The following is a 21476-nucleotide window of genomic DNA, read 5'->3' as shown; positions in this document are numbered from 1 at the left end:
TTCCGCCACCAATCCATTTGGCTCCATTTAAGAACTGAGTACAGGAAGGTAGTTATTGTACGAGATTAGTTTCCTGTATGCTGCAAACTGGCAGTTGCAGAAAAATACAGGATGAATTTATTAGCTTTCAAGGTCAGCTAATAAAAAGAAAAACCATATAACTCAGACCGTTGTTTACTTTTAGTCGGATCGATTATTAAACTTCATGCAAAATTCAAACTAGTCAAGTCCTACACTTGCAGCCTGCAAAATTGTCATACAAGAAAGGTAAAAAAAAGCTTTTACATAAAATCTAGTCTGAATGTTCATATTCAAGGAATTTAGCAGGACTATAACGCCCTGCTCTTAAAAAAACCAAACAAAAACCTGTACTCAATACAGACAGTTTTGTCACTATAACAGAAAAGAATACAATAAAGATTATCCCATAATATTTAATTTGTGAAATGAGCACTAGTATCAAGTTTTAAACTTGGGAAAGATTGTTTTTGCTAATGAGACTGAGCTTTTGGCCTAAACACCATTTTTGGTTGAAGTTCAAAAGAAAAAAAACCATAATTTTCAGACAAATTATATTATTTGAAGATGATAATAGCATTGTGATGGTCCTGGGAAACAATATATGATGCAAATTTAACTTATTGATGCCTTTTCTTTCCATAGACTCTAAAGGAACTGTGATAAAACCATTTCAAAAAAGAGTAACGCTGTGCTTCAAACAGCAGATAATTGATGTCAGCTCATCTTGAGTTTTCTCTGGAGTCTGAATACATATAGACACTCACACAAGTGTAAAACTGGATAGAAAGAGGGATTTTCAACTCTTTTGTAATACCTGTACAATAACCATACTCCAGATTAGCAGTCAGAAATTCTGAGTACTTAAATTGTTTAACTCTATTTTTTTAAAACCCCTAAAAAAGTTATACAGTCACATCACTCAACTTACTTTGAAGCACTTTGAGGTAAGAGGCACACATTCACATCCCTCCTTTCCTAGAGGAAAGCCTTAGGCTGAAGCCTAACATTAACAGGGACACCTCTCTGCAGCCTAGCAAGCCTAACCTGTGCTCCTCATCCAGACAGCGCTTCACCTGCTCTTTGGATGGGAGGACACCAGGATCTTAAACTTTCCAAACAGCCAAGGAAGGATCAGCAAGTAATTCTGAAGAGCACCAAAGAGAGATTCAAACCCTCAGTGTTAACCAGCAACTTCTTGCTGATGGTTCTAAGGTGGAACAATGGAAGCTGTGAGTCCTTCTCAGGAATTAGTGCTCAGATCTGTTCCTTTTAAATAAGTAGGTCAATGTCTCTGCCTTCTCCACCTAGTACAGGCATATATCTCTCTGCATGTCATGGATGTACCCCTGGAAGAGGTGGTGGTTAGAGTTTTGACAGACACCAAATTTTTGGGTTTGTTTTTTTTTCTATGAATTAATGTAATACCTGGGATGCACAGTTATTTAATGCATGTTTGTATATTTAATACACAGTTTATATATACTTGTGATGGAGAGGCAGGATCAGGATGATCAAGAGCATCAACTACCACAAGAGTTGTTAGAGATGATGGTTTGTGGTGATCGACTTTGTGATGGATAGAGGCACTGACTGCTTACTAAATAAAAAGACAAGGAATGAGTACTTGCAGGATGAAAATGTTGATTGGTAAAGGTCTTAACAGCATGCAATCTGATTTTGCTATGCCCTGGTGACCTTGTTCAACTATCTTACATTAGATGATTACTCTGAAAGGTCTCTTCAGCCACTGCAACTGTGACACCAAACACCCAAAGTCAGACTTCAAAAGCAAGCATTTTCTCTGCCTCTTTCTAAATAGAACCATCCAAACAGTTCACCATCTGCCTCAGAAGCTCACTCCTCAACAGATTCAGTCAAGTCAATGAAGGCTGAAGGAGGGAAAAATAGGGTTATGAAGACAATTACCAGATCACAGTACTAAATTAAAACAGTAGATGGTATGGATTACTGTACTAGATGTGCTCTTTAGCACTGCGGGAGATTGGGATTCCCCCATCCTGGGGGCCCAAGTTCCAGCAGGGTGTTACACTTTTTGCTGCCACTGGTGTTTATCTGGCTGTAGTCCGTAGCGTTACCTTGTTTAAAACAGCAGAACAGCCATACTAATTACTTCTATCTGGGGATGGAGAACACCCAGAAAGCTGCAGTACAATTACTGTCACCCTCAGTATTCCTTATCAAACGCTGTATAAACTCTTCTGGTTTGTGAGGAGGACACTCAGAGGAATGAATCTCTTGGCTCTGAAAACATGCACAGCAGTCAAAGTACAGGGAAAGGAATCAAAACCTAGAGGAAAGATATAGATTGAAAAAGATATTGAGGAATATTTGGAACAGACGATCACTGGCAAAAGGGAAAGTAGAACTCTTGTCACAACCCAGACTATAGAATCACAGTATGATAGAATAATTTCTGTTGAAAAAGAACTTTAGGATCAAGTCCATCCATTAACCCAACATTGCCAAGGCCCCAGTAAACCATGTCTTTAAGCACCACATCTATGCATCTTTTAAATACCTCCAGAAATGGTGACTCTATCAGTTCCCTGGGCAGCCTGTCCCAGTGTTGACAACCCTCTCTGTGAAGAAAAAAATTCCTAATATCCAATCTAAACCTCCCCTGGTGCGACTTGAGGCCACTTCTTTTTTTTTTTCTATTGCTTGTTACATGGGAGAAAAGACCAACCATCACATTGCTACGGCCTCCTTTCAGGGAATTGTAGAGGGGGATAAGGTCTTCCCTGAGCATCCTCTTCTCCAGGCTAAACAACCTCAGTTCCCTCAGTTGCTCCTCACAGAGCTTGTCCTCCAGACCAGCTTCTTTGCCCTTCTCTGGACACGCTTCAGCGCCTCAATGTGTTTCTTGCAGTGAGGGGCCCAAAACTGAATGCAGGATTCGAGGTGCAGCCTCACCAGTGCCAAGTACAGAGGAATAATCCCTTCTCCTGGTCCTTCTGAGCTCACTATTGCTCATACAAGCCAGGATGCCATTGGCCTTCTTGGCCACCTGGGCACACTGCCAGCTCATGTTCACTCTCAGATCCTTTTCCACCAGGCAGCTTTCCAGGCACTCTTCCCCAAGGCTGTAGTGATGCATGGGATTGCTGTGACCCAAGTACAGGACCCAGCACTTAGTCACATAAGACCAGTAAAAAGGAGAAGGAACACATGTAAATGGTATGGGGGAAAGGACTACGGTTTTCTCACTTTGAATCTACTGTTCTTCTCTTCCTTCTTATTTCTCTTCTTTTTTCCTTTTTTTTCAATAGATTGCTCTGTGGGTGTAATGACACAGATGTAAATTGAAATAAAAAGTCAAATCAAAGATAGGTTTCAGTAACTGTAAAGCTGATCTACCTTGTTCTGTGGAGAAGTCCACAATAAGCTGGCCCCTAAAAATACTATTGAGAGCTCTGACTCACTCTCACAATTATTGGCTGATCAATGGAAACTTTGAGAAGTCTTTTGTAAGTATTTGTGTATGAGAACATGTGAATAAGAGAGACAAAGAGCAGGAATGTGTTGCTATTAGATACCTCACTGTGTCCTGATAAATTCAACATGTTAAAGTTGCACTTACGCTGCACTCCAGAAGGCGTGCTGTGCTATTTCTCTGGTACAATTGTTTTGGTCCTCTTATCAGAATGTACATTAATAGCTTTATGCTACTTATATTGAGAGCTGGAAATTGCTAAGAATTTCAAAGCTCCATCAGGGAGGAAGTAAGAATGGTAGATAACCCAAAAACACCCTACTGAGAGATTTAGCTGCTGGCTGCATTTTTGCCTTTAGTCTGTTTTTTTCAGGCTCATACTATTTTCCTTCAGCCTGCAGAGACATCTATTTTCAGTAACATCACCCAGCGCAGAAAAAAATGCTATTCATATCCACTCATATTAATTAACTGAGAGTAAAATCTGCTTCTGAAATAACATCAAGTGTGTAGAGCAGAACAACATATTAGCCTGAACACATCAAAGTGCTGAATGAAGCTGCTCAGCTCCTGTAGTAAAGCAACTTATACACTACCTTTGTAAATCACAATAAAGAAAAAAAGCAATTTGTACAGTACTTTTGGCAGCTTTTGTGTTTCTCTTGTATATTTCACCTCTTGATTCCTCAGTCACAGAATATTCTATTCATATTCTTAAAGCCTTTAGAATAATGAAATATGTATCAGTAAAAACACTACACCATTGCATTAGAGCACTTTCACAGAGAATAAAAGGAATAATGTGATCTGGAATAGCATATTTCTTTCTGCCTTTTCTTTTCAGCATTTCATGCTTCTTGATGCACTGCAAGAAATCATTCCTAGAAGGAAAAGAAAACAAAAAAAACTCCTTCAAAAACTGATGAATTTGTGAAAATCTGGGAGATTTCACAGACACATGTTTAGAAACACAGCACAGTCTAACAATGACAACTGATTTGATATGGAACAAAAATTAATGATCTCAATTCTGCCAGGTTTTCCAAAAAGCTGGGAGGCATATGAATTCTGTGCAAGGGTATCACCTGTGACTGCACTGGATAGAACTACTTTACATGTAGCTTCCTTGCATGGATTACTTCTTAGTACAGAACAGACTTTGTTAGATCAGGATCAGGTAGCCTGAAGTCTCTTTTCCCTTAGTTGTTTTTCACAATCTACTGGTTTGGCTTTGTTTTTAAGGGCATGGGGGAGAAAAAACCCACCCTGTTGGAAGGGAAAAGATGGGGTGCTCTGCTGTCTCTGCTGAGGTCCTGCTATTTTATCAGAAATCTTTGAGCAGGATCAGCAGCAGGAGTAATTTGCCCTCCTTTAGGAAATGTCTACATAAACTATCAAATGAACCCTCCTGGGACTAAATTCAGACAGTTGTGGCTTTGATTCACTGTCCATATTATTTGACACAAGAAAGCAATGCCCTGTCAGGAAATGCTCCAGCAGAGGGATGTGCAATAACTGAAAAGAAAGGGGTTGCAGACACGCCCTCAGGTAAATCTGCACCTGAAGATCAATTTCAACCTATAAAAAATCCCTGCATCCTCCAGACTCAATAGCATAAATCCATGACATCACTGCATTTTGGAAGCCCCACACAATTTCAGGCCATCTCCCTAAGAAACAGTGAGGTGGCCCAGGAAAGGCTGGCAGAATGAAGACAGGGACTGGCAAGGGTGTGGAAAAGCTGCTCTGAAAAGGGAATTAAGTTGTTTGTAACCTCTCAGTCTGGGAAGGGGGCAGAAGAATATGACAGGAGTCTTAAGAGACATGAGTGGCAGAGAGGATTGAAGAGTTGTTATATTTTTATAGTATAAAATCTATTTTTTCTTCAAAATAAGTGAGTTTTTGTTTGGTTGTTGTTGTTGTTGTTTTATGTGGCATATAATTAAACTATGGGACTTCTGGCAAATCTAATTTTGCAGACCTGCAGAAGAAAAATCTACTGTGAGCTACCAAGAGGCAAGCTAGCACCTTTGTGCTAAGTGGATCCTACCTAGCCTGCTGCTGTTAAAAGGCATAAAGCTAAGGAGCATTCATCATACTCTGCTTGTTCCTCTGCTCTCCCCTTATCATCAGCTACTGAATCATGTCAGAGATAGGATAGGGAGCCTATGGCCTGCCTCAGTACAGCTTGTTCCTTACATCCTTACACAAGCTATATTTATAATGCATGAGCTCAGATCCAGCAGGAACCTATATTTGTAAAGACTGGCTGTTGCTTGCACAGTAAATGACCAAGAAGCATGGTTATATTTAAAAAGCCAGTTCTTTGGCTCCCATAGCACCAAAAATTTCCAGTATTGAGAAACACCTGTCCAGTATACATTCATACCAGTTACACCAGAACAGCCAATGTCTGTATGTATCTCCATGCTAAGCCTCTGGTTCCTTAAGGCAAGCTAGGTCATCTAAGTGAGCACCGAGAATTGGAAGACAGTACATGAAGTAGTCACAGCAAAGCAAGGGAAAGGACATATGCAGGAGCAATAGAACTCCTTTTAGAGGAGAGCAGATCACAGAATCACAGAATATTCTGAGTTGGAAGGGACTCACAAGGATCAAGTCCAACTCTGAAGTGAATGGCCCATACAGGGACCAAACCCATGACTTTGGTGCAATTAGCACCTTGCTCTAACCAGCTGAGCTAATCTCAGGGATGTTCCATGAGAGTTTGCAGTGGGAGTAGCTAGAGCTTGGAGCTTGTAAATAATTTCATTAACTACCCCCTCTTTGTGAGCTGGAGAGTTCAGTTTGTTGAATTAGTATATTTTCAATCAGTACTGATATTACTATCACTAGGAAAACAGGACCAAATCCTGAGAATATGGAATTTATCAACAAAACTTTGGCTAATTGAAGTCCACTTAACACCTATCTTCATAAATTATGCCATTTTCAAAACTGAAGGGATTATTATACCTCACTGTGACGCTCCTATCTGTTTTAAATAATTTTGAAATTTATTGTGTTTATCAGCATTGAAAGAAGCTTCATGCAAGTGTAAAATAACTAAGAAAGAAGAGAGTTCAGAACTTTGGAAAGAGTATGTACTTTATTTTGTCCTAATAAATACTTCAATAGATTTCACATAAAAATACCTTAGTAATCTCTCTGTTCAGCTCAATTTTCTCCAAAATTAAAAAGCACCGGAATACAGCTGAGAAAATAAGCTCTGGATAGTATTACTTTGTTTACATTTTATTTATGTGTATCAGCTGCAAAACAGAGTGTTAGTGCTATCCCTCTTTAATGAACCTTTGTACTAAGGACAGGGAGTTTATGAAGACTAAAGCCTGTGAATAATATTGGACTTCATAACTATATCAGCACAGTAGGACTAAAATGCTTTATTGGATCTTATTCACAAGAGGTTTATACTATACTGCTGATATCTTCCATTTCACTTAATCACTTTTACGAATACAAGCCAAGCTCCTACTGCAAATTGCCACCAGAGAGCTTAGGAGTCTAAATGATATTCCACTGAAGCTTCAGAAAGTCTCTTTGTTCTGGAGAAAACATACTAAATCACAGCAACCTAACCCTCTTAGTTTCTTATTTGCTTTAGAAGGTATTTGTCTCCACTCTTATTTGGTAGGATCATATGCATGAACAGAGACATTATTGAAATGCATCTGCTATTCATCTCTATTGCCACAGCCTGCATTGTCTTTAGGTAACTCAGTAAGTGCAAGGCCATTTATTTGTATTTCCTCAGGGCAAGAAGTTTAGTAACACGGTTTTGTAACCTAGGTGATTTATATTAGTAATATTATTGCATTACTTTTATATTCTATAGACACCATTATTGTCATCGTCACAAGTGTCATTAGTTATCTTCCAATTTATGGCAGCAGTTTTATCTTTAAATTAGTTTTGATTCACCCAAGCACTCTTTACATCAGTAGCAACTTGAATCCTTGTGTGAGCAGAGGTCTGAGGGATTTGACAGGTCATCATGTCTGTAGTAAGGAATTAAACATTCCATGAGCTGTACTCTGGCATTCAGATCAACTATAACTGATTATGTTCATAAAGATTCCAAGCTGTTCCCAGAGACTGGGAGAGTGCCAACTAATTTGGGCCAGAACCAGGGCAGGAAGCACCCTAGCAATTCACCAGGACAAGCATGCTAATAAAGACACAGACTTTGGTTGCTCTGAGCTTGTGCTTCAGTCGTCTGTCAGGGATAGTGGCACTTCACTGGAACATTTTGAATCTCCAAATGCTGAAGATCATATGGTGCTCAGCTACAATATTAATAGGAAGAGGTGGCTTTGGCATGGAGGTACCAAAAAAATAAGACACTTTTTCCATAATAAAAATAGATGCAATACTTTTATAGTAAAAGTAATTGAGAATAGCAATATTGTCAGCTTAGAGTTTCTTGGTAGTATAGTGAAAAACATCAACATGTTTTAACTTGTATGAGGGTGCAGGAATGCATCTCTAAGAAGCTAAAGTGCATTCAGATCACAAAAGGAATACTCCATGCAGTGCATCTCTAAAGATATTTCATTTCCTATGGAAGAGCAAGGAAGAAAAAAACTCTACATTGTCAAGAAGAGAACCTTCTTTACAAAAGTATTCATTTTAATTGGCTTTTTTTTGTAGTCATCATCTTCAAACAATACTGAAAGTGTCTTCTGACAGTAGCAAAACTGCTCCTGCATTTATTGATGATATTATAAAAGAAAGTAATTAAAAATTCCATGAAGCCATTCATTCTGACTGTCCCATGTGTAGCAAGACATTCTTTCCCACTGTGCTAAAATTAACTGTTTCAGAGAAACATATAAACAACATGAACTACAATCAATAACATCTGCCAGCAGCACTGCAGAGTGACAACCAATCTACCCAGCACTGGGATTGACTGCTCAGATTACTTTCAGCAGATCGAGTTCTGGTGATCAATACCAAATATTTAACACTTGTACCTCCTGCTTTGCTCAAGTACTAAGAGGACAGACTGAAACAAGTTTGCTGCACAATGCTTTCTCATCACTGGATTTATCTGTTAATTGATTCCCAAAAACTTCCCAGCTGTGATCCCCACATTCCTCAGATTTTACAGGGAAACGGTGAATTGACTAAGAAAATAATCTGTGTGAGGATTGTTATCATATATTCCCAAGGCCTGATGTCTTCTTTTGTGGGCACTGTGAGTAACTTACTTTATTTATTTATTTATTTTAATAACAATCCCATTACCTTTTCTACTGATCAAGTCAGTCTGAGTCTGCCAGCTGATTAGCTATTATTATGTCAAAATACTTTGTAATCCCCTCTGATATCTTCTTAGCAGTGATGCCGGGGCAGTGATACTCTCATTTGAATATGCTCAAACATGCAATCATAGGAGCAACTCAGCATGCTTACCAGTTTTTTGTTTTGATTTCTCTATATCCAGAACCACAGGCGAGTCTAGAAGATAGTATTTGTTGCTCTGACTTTCCACAGGGGCACGGCAGACAGTGAGGCTGCTCCAGAGCTACGTGGGCAGGGGGAGAAGGGACTCAGAGCTCCCTAAGTCTCCGATCCTCAGCTGCCCACATTTCCTTTCATAACAATGAATGGGAGATCCTAATCATTCATGCCTTCCATTGGTGCAGAACTGGGATCCTGCTCTTGGATCCGGGATGTGGGAAGCAACCTCTGATTCCCTAATCCTCAATGTTTATATTTCTGGTGCATCTATGCCTCAGAATAAGTAAATTCAGCAGCTGTCCTGCCTGAAGTTTACTGATGAGTATCTTCATCTGGGGTCTTAACCACAACAAAAAATGTAACAAAATGGGAAGAAACCAAACAAAAAATAATATTAAATCTTGGAAGACAAAAACACTGCATTGCCAAATTATCCTTTGGTAAACCAGCATAAATTCCTTCTTGTTTACATCAGCTAAGCGGAAGAATGGAAACTGCTGACGGAATTGGAGCTCAAGGGCACATCAGTCACAACTCATTGAATTTCCATACTCTCCTGACCTAGTAATGTTGTTGGGGCATTCACCAGAAGATGCTGCTTAAGATGCTTTTTCATCCCAATAAATGAATTTTTGCATTCAGGCTGCATACAAGAGGTTTCCAGAAAGCTTTCAAACAGTGAAGAAAAAATTCAGACTATCAGGTTGAAATCAGTTAGTCTGCATCTCAGGCAATAACTGCTTGCCAGGGAGATCAGCAAGGGTAAAAGAGTCTCCTAAGGGAAGCAATGGAAATTTCATCTTAATACATCTCAAGCTACCTGGATAAAGCAACAGTACATGCACAAGAAGAAATAACCTTGCTTTTCCAGGGAGGTAAGTTGAAAGATTGAGCTGCTAAGATACTTTAGGGATAAGTGTGATGTGAGGTCTAAAATAAACAGAGTGCTTCATTGCACTATCAACAATGAACCATAGAGAACTATCCTGGTGGTTGTACCCTGTCAATAGGGTTTTATCCTGTAAATTAATAAATGGTAAAAATTCTTGTTAGAGAGAACGGGGGGAAAAGGAAAAACAACTCTGCAATTAAATTAAAAAAAAAACAACAACCAAGCCATTCAAAATTAATTACTTACGTATTCTCACTTCGGAAAGATAACTAAAGAGCAAACACATGAATTGAAAATCCACAACATAAACAGTGTGTTATTTTATAAAACACTTCTATTCAGTGTAGCTTTCAGTTGCCTTCATACATGCAATGCAATTACCCTTAGTTTCATCATGTTACTTCAAAGGGGATTTATGGACAGTATGAATACATGTCAATATCTCACTTTAACTGATTCACAAAAACTCTTCCTGTGTGAAAAAATTTGCTCTAGATTGCACTCAGCATTCACCATTTTTAGTATGTCTGAGTATCTCAAGAAAAACTTCTTTTGATGCAGAAGCTGGAATAAACATTCCAGCCATTTCAAAATATTAAGTGAATAGAATTTGAAGGCAGAATATTGGTCTGGCTCCTGAAGTACTTACCATAGTTTGCAGAATTTGTCAGTGTAAAACATTTATCCTAAAATCCAGAAATCTGAACCAACTTGTCTTGTTTTCTAATCCTTCAGTAATACCTGTGGTTGCTTAAAAAATCTTTCAAGGGACAGAGGCAAGACAGAATAACATAACTTTTTGCTGTAATTGAATGTGAAATCAGGAACTTGTGTGCTAATATATGCATGGGTGGGAAATCCCTTTCCATTTGTTCCGCTTTGTCAAGATTTTTCTTCATATAAGTGCAACCGTTCTTACAAAATAATTTATCAATGACTATTTAAACTTATACTTCGTCTCATAGACTTGGGCACACGCAAAGCACATTGTTTCACTTTGAAGTTGTAACATAATAACTTTGAGCATTTTGTGAACTAAATCTCATTATTCTCCTCCTTGTGTCTACATGACTTCTGTGATGACATGGTGCTGCAGTCGCATCAGTAGCATATGGACAAGAACTACAAATAACAGTCCTGTATTTCCATGGCTCAAGGCATTCATAGCTACAGAAAAAAAAAAAAAAAAAAGCACAAAAACCCACCTAAACTTTCAAGGAAGATTTTAAATAATTTTTAATTGAAAGAACACTAATATAGTGTTTGCAGTACATAAAGCCTCGTCCCAAAAACATGCTTCATTTTAGCTATACACAAAACTGGATAGCTAGTTCTTCTTATTTCCCATCACAGTCAAGTGATCTATTGGCATGACAGAGGACGAAAATATTTTTGTTGTCTTTGTGGGGGAAAAAGTGTTATTTATTGTATTTTCACATTTCTTACTATAATTTTTTTTCCTCAACTCTTTATTTGGAGTCCCATTAGACTTATTTTTATCATCTGCTCCATTTGTATGCAGGCCTCCAATTGACAGACTGCTATAACTAACAGAGGCACTTCTGTATATGTCGTGATATGTCCTGTGGTAATCATTGCTATCTGATCCGTGCAAAATCATTTCCCTGCTTCTTCCATCAAGTGCCAGTTTCTGCTTTTTAGTGTGTATATCCCTGCCTCTCGTCAGAGTGTGGCCACTGAGTAGTGGTCAGTCATAGTTCACAAGAGACAGTGAGAAGCCAATTGAAAATAAACAAATTGTGCCTCAGTCCAGTCTCAGATGCCTGACACTTTTGTCTGTTCTACATCGCACAGGACCAGTTTATCTCAGACACTACATAGACAGTGTGAAGTGAGCATTTTTCCTATACAATAAGTTTTCAGTCTGCGTTAGACATATGGAAAATGGCAAACTCCATGTACCAGAAGTTGAGCATAGAAGGTAATCTAGTTACAGTTCTCCTGGGCAATACATTTCTAGTTTAGCTTTTCATATTTCAGCAATGATTTGATCATTTCTGTATGAAATCTGCAAAGAAATATAAGTTTTTTATTTTCAAAGAGTTATATAAAATCTAAACCGCTGTTGGCTCTTATCAAGTATATAGACCTTGATTTCAAACCATAATGTGGCTTTGATAAATGAAATGGCATTCAGCAAAGGTAACTTAGATCAAATCACTCAAATGTTGCTCTGAGTGAGCAAGTACTGCTGGTATCTCCCTGGCTTATTCCCAATCTCGCAGTAGCCAGATCCTTCAGCCTTGGAGAAGCATGTCAGCCTGGAAAGTGGGAGACTCCAACTACATAATTTTTACAATGAATTTTTTACCCCTGTCCTATGTCGCCCTGCCCATGACATTGCCCAGAGCTGCAGGGGAGCCCATTTCTCTCTCCAGCTCAACCCAGAGCTCCAGACTCAGCAAGTAGCTGCAGTTCTGCTCTAGCCATAAGATACTGAGCCAGGTGGAGATTTCCAGAGAGCTCCAGCAAAGGCCCTTAAAACATCCCAGCTCTGACAGAACAAGCTGTCTGGACCCCACGTGTCGAAACTGTACTTTATACACAGTATTCACTGACCCTCAGTAACCTAGGGGTGTCAAATATTTGCTCTTTATAAAGCCAATAACTCTTTTTTTCCTGGAAGTTTCCTTGCTTGCTTGAAATTTCTTGTATGGATTTCAAAGCAGAACAGTGAAGCAATATTGTGTTTTAAGCAGCAATCTCAAATAGGAAGCCAAATCTACGATTATTTTTTTCAAAGCATTCAATTAAGTGTAATCTTCAAAAAACATGAAAAGAAGAGCCTTTTTTCTTCTGTGCTTGGCAGTTACTTTTTGTTAAAGGATTTACCTAGGCTGAATTTTGCACTTAAAACAACATTTAATCAACACTTATATGCTTAGCATTGCACTGTGAATGTCTGATCATTTGACTGACTAATTCAACTTCTCTTTCCCTGTGAAAGACTGAAATGAGGGACTTTTAAAATGGGAGAAGGCTAGTTCCCTGAAGGGCTCAGTTTAGGAGAAAAGGCCAGTCTCCTAACATACAGGACTGGCAACCAGCCTAAGTGACACAGGTGGAGCTCTGGAGGGTACCACACATGAAGAAGGTACAATGTCCCCCATGCCACAAGCAGCAGCTCCAGCAGTAGCATGGAATATGTGCTGTCTCTGTTCCTTGGCAGCCTACAAACTACTCCTGGTAGCTGGGAGGAAAGGAAGCAGGAGAGACCTCTTACCCTGCTTTCCCATTCTTCTGTCAAAGATGCTAGCACCTACCATAGCAAAAGATCCTATCATGGCTTGCAAATTACACAGAAGACAAGCTTCTGCCTTCTCCTTCTGTGCTGTCTATGCTGTGGTTTCCCCACTGACCTAGCCTAATCCACCTATTTCTGCAGCCCTGTCTCAGCCAAGCAGTCATGTGATGCTTCTCTTTACATGTTGCTGCAAACCGGAATCCCCACAGAATGTGTGTGAGACTCACTTAACATCTGCAAATCATTTTGAGATCATGAGGAGCAATGTATAGTTTAAGCATAACAATATATCTACACAAATCTTTATCCAACACTGCATATTGACTTATTTAGATTTTCCATTTAATACTAGTGTTCATGTAATTTATAATTAAACAATTCAATTTGTCTGCTTGTGGAATTTCTTTCATCAAGGTCATGAATCAGAGCTCTACTAAAACACTAAGAAGTGTTTTGAAAAACCTGACTGACTCCCATAAGCACACAATTACAGAATCACAGATGTAGGAAGAGATTTCTGCAGGTCATCCAATCCAAACCCCTGAGTTTTCAATATCTCCAAGGACAGACTTTCCAGTCATCAGGAACCTCCCTCATCTGCCATGATTTCTCAAAGATGACAGAAAAGGACCTCACAATGACTCCAAATAGCTCCACGAGCACCCTCGAGTTCTTCCTGTCTAGTCCCATGGACTCGTGTATGTTCAGTTGGCTTAAAGACTGCCTGCCCATATCCTGCTTTGTGTTTTTCTCCCGCAGACTCTGCAGATAAAGGAAACAAATGTTTCTTCACTATTTCTTATAAATTAGGAGAATAGATCTGTGAATGGATTCAAAAAGCAATTAAACAAAGTCACAGAAAAAAAATCTGACATCACGCTGCCACTACTTCATACCAGGTAGTCCTTACTCCAAAGATTGCCAGACAGTGGGATGACAAACATGGGAAACCTCACAATATGATAACCACACTGCTTTTCTTTTCCTTGTGCCTGGTCACAATTGTTGTTGGCTTATGCTGAAGAAGAATAGATATGACAGACTTCCACACCACCACACAAGGTCCTGGACTACAGAAGTTTTTGTTCTACACAGTAAATTCTTGCCTGGGATGTTTAATGTTTTTTCTCTGCAATTTAAAACATAAGTTTTAAAGCTTCCAGTTCTGGTGAGAGCAGTAGTGTATTACAAGTACTCCAGTGATACAGGCTCAGATGTGAATGCCTGGTCATTCCAATGAGCCATCCTATTAAAAAATGCTTTCATTGCTGTAGCTGACCACCTACAAAAGCCTCCTGCTAACTGGACTATAGCAGCAGAAAGCTGAAAACGTTCTAAAAGTAGGTTTTAAACAGCCAACATAAACTGCACTTGCAGCACCTACGAACACACAAACTGGCTGCGGTTCGCTGTAGCCTCTTCTGCTGCTTTCTCCTACTCTATCAAGGCTTCTGAAGTAAGTGTTACAAGCCATTTCAGTGGTAGATAATTACAGGGCAATCTTGAGTCTTTAAAGCTATTTATTGATTCCTGACCTTGGCAAAACCACACAAGATTTAAATCTGCCTCCTCTTTAAAATATTGTCATACCCTCAAGCAACAAGTGAGGGACTCTACTCATGTCAAAGCTAGTGGTTTCATGAGGATAGCAGAAAGTGGAATATGAGGTTGTGCTTCATACAGATGATTATCTGAAGCCATAATGACCTTTCTTGAAAGCTGCACTGAAGAATAAAGAAGTATTATATAAACTGTGCCTCCTTAAGAAAAGGCAAAGGGTCAAAATAGCATCAAATTCCATTAATTACTAATAGATCCTGTCAAAAAGGGAACTTTTACTATTTAATAACTAATTCAGACTACTCAGTTATTTTTATCTCTAAAATTCTGCCTTATCAGTCATTTTCATTAAAAAAAAAAAAAAAAGAGCTATTACTTCTGATTTTCAGGATTTTTTTAATGTGTGTATTTAAAATCTCACGAATATTCTGAGGGTTTCACATGTGGAGGTCAGCAAGAGGCTGTGCTAGCACTGCCCTGTTTAATATGTATATTAGCCACTGGTAGTTGGGGAGATTGCTAAGTGTACAGCATAAGCAATTTGCCGAAACCACAACTCTCTGCTTCCCTGCTATTGAATGTAGATGAAACAGGATTTTGTTTTACCCACAAAACAGACTCTCTCTGAGACTAAAAGTCAATCCAGCTAAGGGACAGGTATTAGAAAAATGCAAAGAAAATGAGAGCAAAATAAGTACAATGAAAAACAGAAAAACAGTACTGGTGTTAGTCAGCTATATGTTATTTATTCTCTCCAGTATAGGTTTCATCACGACATTGATGGAATACAAATTGACACAAAATTAATGTAAATTTATGTAAATGCATATATAAATGAGTTGCAGCCCTCAGGGTCCTGGCAAGTTGCCACAGTGGCTCTGAGCAGAGCAGAGACTTTGCACCACTGTAGCACTCTGAGAGGTGTTATTGTGAACTGGAGTGTAGTTTTCTGAGAAACATTAGTAGCTTTTATCAGTTTCTACATGGAGTTTGCCAGGGGCAAAAGAAATACCACTTGTGAACTTTTGGCTTCCTAACTGAGTTAGTAATAGTACTGAGCCTAGAAATAGCTCATGTGTGACCATTACCAACTCTTTCACTTTCTCAGCAGAGTTTATAGGTACTGTGAGACAGAAACACGCAGCTCATGAACATGATAAACTTCAGTGGCATTTCTTTGGAATCTGTAATAGCTATGAACTCAGAAATAGCTGGTTCATGACCATTATAAACTCCTTTGGCTTCTCAGTGGAGCCTTTCTAATAGCCATGAGCACAGAAATAGCTGGTTCACAACCATTAAGATCTTTGGCAATATGTCCATTGGGAATATAATGGTTGTAAACCCAGGAACAGCTAGTTCACAGTTTTTACACATTTTTTTACTTCACCATACTGGAACACAAGTCATGTAGATATTTTGCCTGTAACAAATAATGCCATCATGCAGGCTTACTTAAGCATTCAGGGATAATGCAGAACGAAATAAAATACATTAAAGTAAATGGCAGGACTAGATTTAAGTAGGTTTCCAAAGCTTGTGCCTTATATCTGATGTATTTCTATATATCTGTTATGGTATTTAGCACCATTGCATTGGCATTCATAGAGTCCAATCCCATCTCCATTCACAAGGGGAAAGGACACCTCACAGACAATAACAAGAGCAAGGATGAGGTACTAGGCTGAAAGTGTGATGGACTGTTCAGGGAGGCAGCTCTTCTTATTTCCCTATAAAAAGACGTCGGGATGAATATGACACCTCTACGGCCTGTCTATGAAAATACCTGTGGCCAGGTCTATGGAAGTACTTGCTGGATTTTTCTAACTGAAGGTATACTGAGTCTAGCTGATTGTCTGTTGACCACACAGCCCAATTAAGACATCTGACATGGTAGCTGATAGTCTGCACGCAGAATCCCACCTTGGCTCTCAACAGCCCATACACATAGCCTACGCTTAGCCATGGCATGATGTGAAGGAAATCTGCTCACAGTCCTCCTATTCTCCATGAAACACCCGATCTTTGACTTCCTTCACTTCAGAAGTCTTCTGGAGCAAGTATAGGAAGCCTTCAGGGTCCTCACAGGTCCTTTGCTAGACATTCTGTATATTTACAGAATACCTACATGACAGTTGAGTAACATTTGCAGACTTTTCCAAAGGAACAAAAATATAACCAGTCCCAACTTCTAATTCTCAAAATAGAAAGGAAGCATGGAAGCACTTTTCCTCTATAAACCTCTCCACAGCCTCTGACTCCATATGTTTCCTTCAAATTCCCCAAGATTCCTCTCCTTTTGAACCACTTGCCACTGATTTCCCAGGGTTCTGATCTCTAAACACCTCTGTTATCAGAAAGACATTTTTCTGGGGGTGGAAAGTCTCTCCTTTGCCCAGCTCAACATGAAAAGGATTGAGTCCAACAAAGCATAAAAGTCCTGGTGGCACAGGTAGAAGAATATAAGTATCCATATGCTCTTCTCCCTAATGCTTTGGGGAATTTATTATTTCTTTAAATAAGAAGTGTTTGTGCAAATTAGCCCCTCTGGGGCCATGTAGTTGTAGTCTTGGGACCCAGTTCTGAAGTCAGTGGCCAACTCTCTATTGATTTCAAATGAAGCAGCTCCAGGCTCTTTGGTGTTTTCTCTGTATTTCCCATTAAGAATTTGTTTTCTTTAAAGCTCTGACATCACATGATGCAATCCACTGTAAAAATTATGCTTTTGATGTGTATAGATGTTCAGAAATGGAGAAGTGATTTTTCAGTGATAATGACATTTCTCTGTGGCACAGCAATCATGGGAGCCAAATTATTGCAGGACAGAAAGCCTCTGGAGAAACCATGTACTAACACATCAGGCTTCAGAGAAGAGATCATCTTCCAGCAATTAAGCATAAGAGAAATCAACCATTTTAAACAGTTTTATCTTAATTTTCCCAGTTTAAAAATGCCCTACCTTTGGAGAATTTGGAAAAAGGACAGATGGGGTTTTCAAGAAAGTTGAGGGATGAAATAAAAGGTTGAATAGGCAAACTGGCAGGAAAACAATAACAGAAAGAGATGCTGGAGAGTGTTGTTGTGGTGGTGCTGGGAAAGGACATTAGTTCCAAGATAAAAGAGGAGATGATCAAGGGCCTGATCCTACAAATCTTTATTTGCTTATGTGAATGATCTCATTGATCTTAACTGGACTCTGTGCCTGAGAAACTATATGTGGAATTAGATCACAGAAAGTTAGAGAGCAAATGCTACCTCATTCCTTGCCTAACCTGCAAACATTTAGCCAGAGGGACAAATCAGGGGCGGAGGGAGGAGGAGGGCACATCAGAGTAAGAAGAGACAGTAACACAGCTGGGGAGATTTTGCTCTGGTGTCAGCAGAGTGATGTCACTGATATCACCTTGTCACCCCTTGATCTAAAAGAAAGGGGAGATCCAGATATTCAAAAGCCATGTAGATGATGCACTTGGCGATGTGGTCCAGTGGTGGACTTGGCAATGGTGGGTTGGCATTTGGAGTCGATGATCTTAGAGGTCTTCTTGAGAGTCTACTTAAGAACATATTTTAAAAATTAAATGCAGTTCCTCAGCTAAGGTTTACTTCTCCCAAGGCTTAGCCCAAGGAAAGGTTGGACAATAAAGTTATGAAAACCATCAAAAAGTAAGAAATATTGATAGGAATGCATCTGGGCTGGTGTAAAAGCTGTATCCTACTGATATATCATGCTAGTCTATGAAGTATCATGAAACTGCTAAAAAATAAACATCTACTGAAGAAATAAATGTGTCAAAGTAACAATTTTGTGTTAAATATTCATTTCCTCCTTCTCCCTTGTACTCATTAAAGTACCTGAACAGTCTCACATTCTAAAAATGTATTTGAATGCCTGATTCCTACTGAAACCAGTAGGAGTTAAGCACTTAAATGTCTTTAAGTGCTCGAGCTCTAATTCACTAATTTTATAAATGTAACAGTGCTCTACCTGTTTTCTCCTAATTATGCTTCATCCAGTTTCTGATTGTTTATTTTGTTTCACTGCACTGGTAGCACATTAAGAATAGATATTTATATACAGGAGCTATCAAAAAATGTTTTCCATTGAAAAAGATTGTCATTTCCAAAATCTTTGGACTGAGTAATAACTTACACATTAGTTAGTGCAAAAAATTGTATTTCTGGCAGTTGTATTTTCCCTGGGACCAAAAATCTATATTTGTTGCTAGGTGCTAAGGTCCTTCTGACCTTGATGGCATAAAAGGTTACTATATCAGCCCTTAGAGAAAAAGCAAAACAGTAGATGCAATGTCCTCTCTTCTACTGCATAACCTGCTGCTAAACACAGAGCAGCTTAATTGCTACAGTGAGAAAGATAATGCTTTTAGCTCTAGCATTACAGATACTTGTGTTTTTCAGCAAAGCTTAGGAAAAGGATTTTTAAAAATTTAAAACAAGAATAAAATGATACAGGAAAGTTGCCTAATTTGGCTGCAAGGTCTACTGTGCAAAAATATATTAATGCTGAAACAATGGCAGTCATTTGCTGACATGCACTCAGAAGAAATACAGACAGAACAAAACTTTATCATCTACTAATAATTTTGGGAAATAAAGAATATTTTCTGCTGATCCTTTCCATGTTGTAGAGAGGTAGGAAGGTAAACAAAAAAACCCTGCAAAACACAGGTAGGTGACGAGAGATTTCTTTTAAGGTCCTGAGCAGCATAGAATAAATATCTATTTCCCCCCCCCGCATATAAGTTTAGTTTCAGGGAGAAATAACTCAATAATTCATCATGCCAGAGAAGTCAGTCCTTTCACAACCTCAAGCATAGTTTAATCTGTTTGAGGCCATAAGAATCAGATCTATTTTTAGCAAACCTAATGCTAAAAACCTTTCTTTCTGTAATTGAGATCATTGTAATAATCATTAAAGATAGGAGATCAAGGCACAGTTCCTTAAGAACTATGACTGCAATAAATATTGACAATATTGGCAATCTTTTCTAAAATAGAAAAGTATAATATGATTCTGATCTCTCCTGAGAATGTAATTCTATGGCCTCACTAAAGCTTCTCCACATTTACTTCAGCATCAGTAAAATCTGTAGTAGACTTGTTTATTCACCATTCTGAGGAAACTATCTGACTTTTTGTAATGGCAGAATTTTTTTTAACCACTGTTTTTGTGACCAAACTTCTTTCATGAAATACTAAGGGTCATACAGGGAGGTGCAAAGTGAAACCCTAAGACACACTAATTGAGGACAACAATCCCCACTAAGTTTCCAGACCTAGAATCATATACAAGATTCATATAATTTCCTGTTATGAATATGAATAATTATTAGGATTTTTTTGGTTTGTTTTAAGGTTTTGACTATTCAGACTCAAGATTGTCTACACACATCAAGTCTGAAAAAAGCATGCGCTGAATTTTGACACATTTTCTTCCCTTTATTTAAAATTCTTGTCATGACATGTTTTTTTCATAAATTATATTCTGAAGGTTTTCCCCACTTCAGCTATCTCTCCTCCCTTTACTCTTGTCAATATAAATACTTTCCAAAGGACGCTTGTTCATGAGCGCTCCCATTTATCAAAGGGTGCCCACCAACTAAATATAGAATAATGCACACTTGCTAAAAATACTCTGGGACTAGTAAGGAGGAGTGGTTACATGGTAAAGGGACATAAGGGATAAGGTAGAGTCTGTTTAATTTCTGTGAAGGTGTGGCCTGGCATTCAAAGGGAGAGGCAGCTCTGGAATCCTGGCTGTGGTCAGTATCAATACTATGTTCAGCACCAGTTGGTGGCCCAGAGCCAATCTCCACATTATTGTCCCCTGAAGTAGGCACACCAGAAGCACCCTTTATTTTCTGTTGCATAAAAGGTACATTACAAAATGACAAAAACAGCAAGTTATGCATATGCAGACGAGTCACCTGCAGCCAGTTATACTGCAGATGAGGTGGAGCATAAAATTGCCAATTAAGCCTGAAGCTTACTAAGCAAGTAAGAAAAGTGCACTTTGATGGTCAATATAGTGACACATCGTACACCAAAGACAAGTGTTAGGAACATCCATGTTTGCTGGTAAAAGCTTATTCAGATGTCTGAAATGTTGCTGTTCCACATGTCTAGAGGATCCACCACTGTGGTGGTGATTGGCACCCTCTCAAAGACTATTTGGAGATCACCTGTCTAAGCACCCAAAGTCTTCTGGGACCCAGTCTAACCCATGCCCGCATGTCTCTCCTTGACTATTCAGAATTAAAAATCATGTTTGCGTGTCTTCTTTCTAATAGCCAAGCAATTAGACCATCCTGCCTTGTGGTAGGAGACTTGGTATTTCCAGATTGTACCTAAACAATACAGTTATTCATACTTATTAAAAGAAGTTTGTGATGAAATGACAGAGAAAAACCTATGATGAGCAGGAGTCTCCAATGCAAATTAAAAGTATCTAATTCTCTCTGTGTGCTGTATAAATCTGGCATGTATTTTGGAAATACCTAATATGTGTCACAGCTGAAGCTTGGAAAGTAAACAGGCATAAGAATATTTGGCAGATAACCCAAATTACAGCCTCGCCATTGCAACTTCATTAGAAAAGAGATATATTAGAAAACTAATCTCCTAGGAGGTGTGGAACAAACTGACACTTGTCTTTAAGCTCTTAAAATGTCTGAATTATAGAATTTATTATTATTATCTTAACATATTTAAATGAATTCAATCAAGTATGTATCTGAACTCTAGAATGAATTATTATCTCTGTGTCACTGCCTTGAAAT

This window comes from Pseudopipra pipra, chromosome 2 (genome assembly GCF_036250125.1).
Source record: "Pseudopipra pipra isolate bDixPip1 chromosome 2, bDixPip1.hap1, whole genome shotgun sequence".
NCBI classification, from domain to species: domain Eukaryota; kingdom Metazoa; phylum Chordata; class Aves; order Passeriformes; family Pipridae; genus Pseudopipra; species Pseudopipra pipra.
This window is presented reverse-complemented; position numbering follows the sequence as displayed.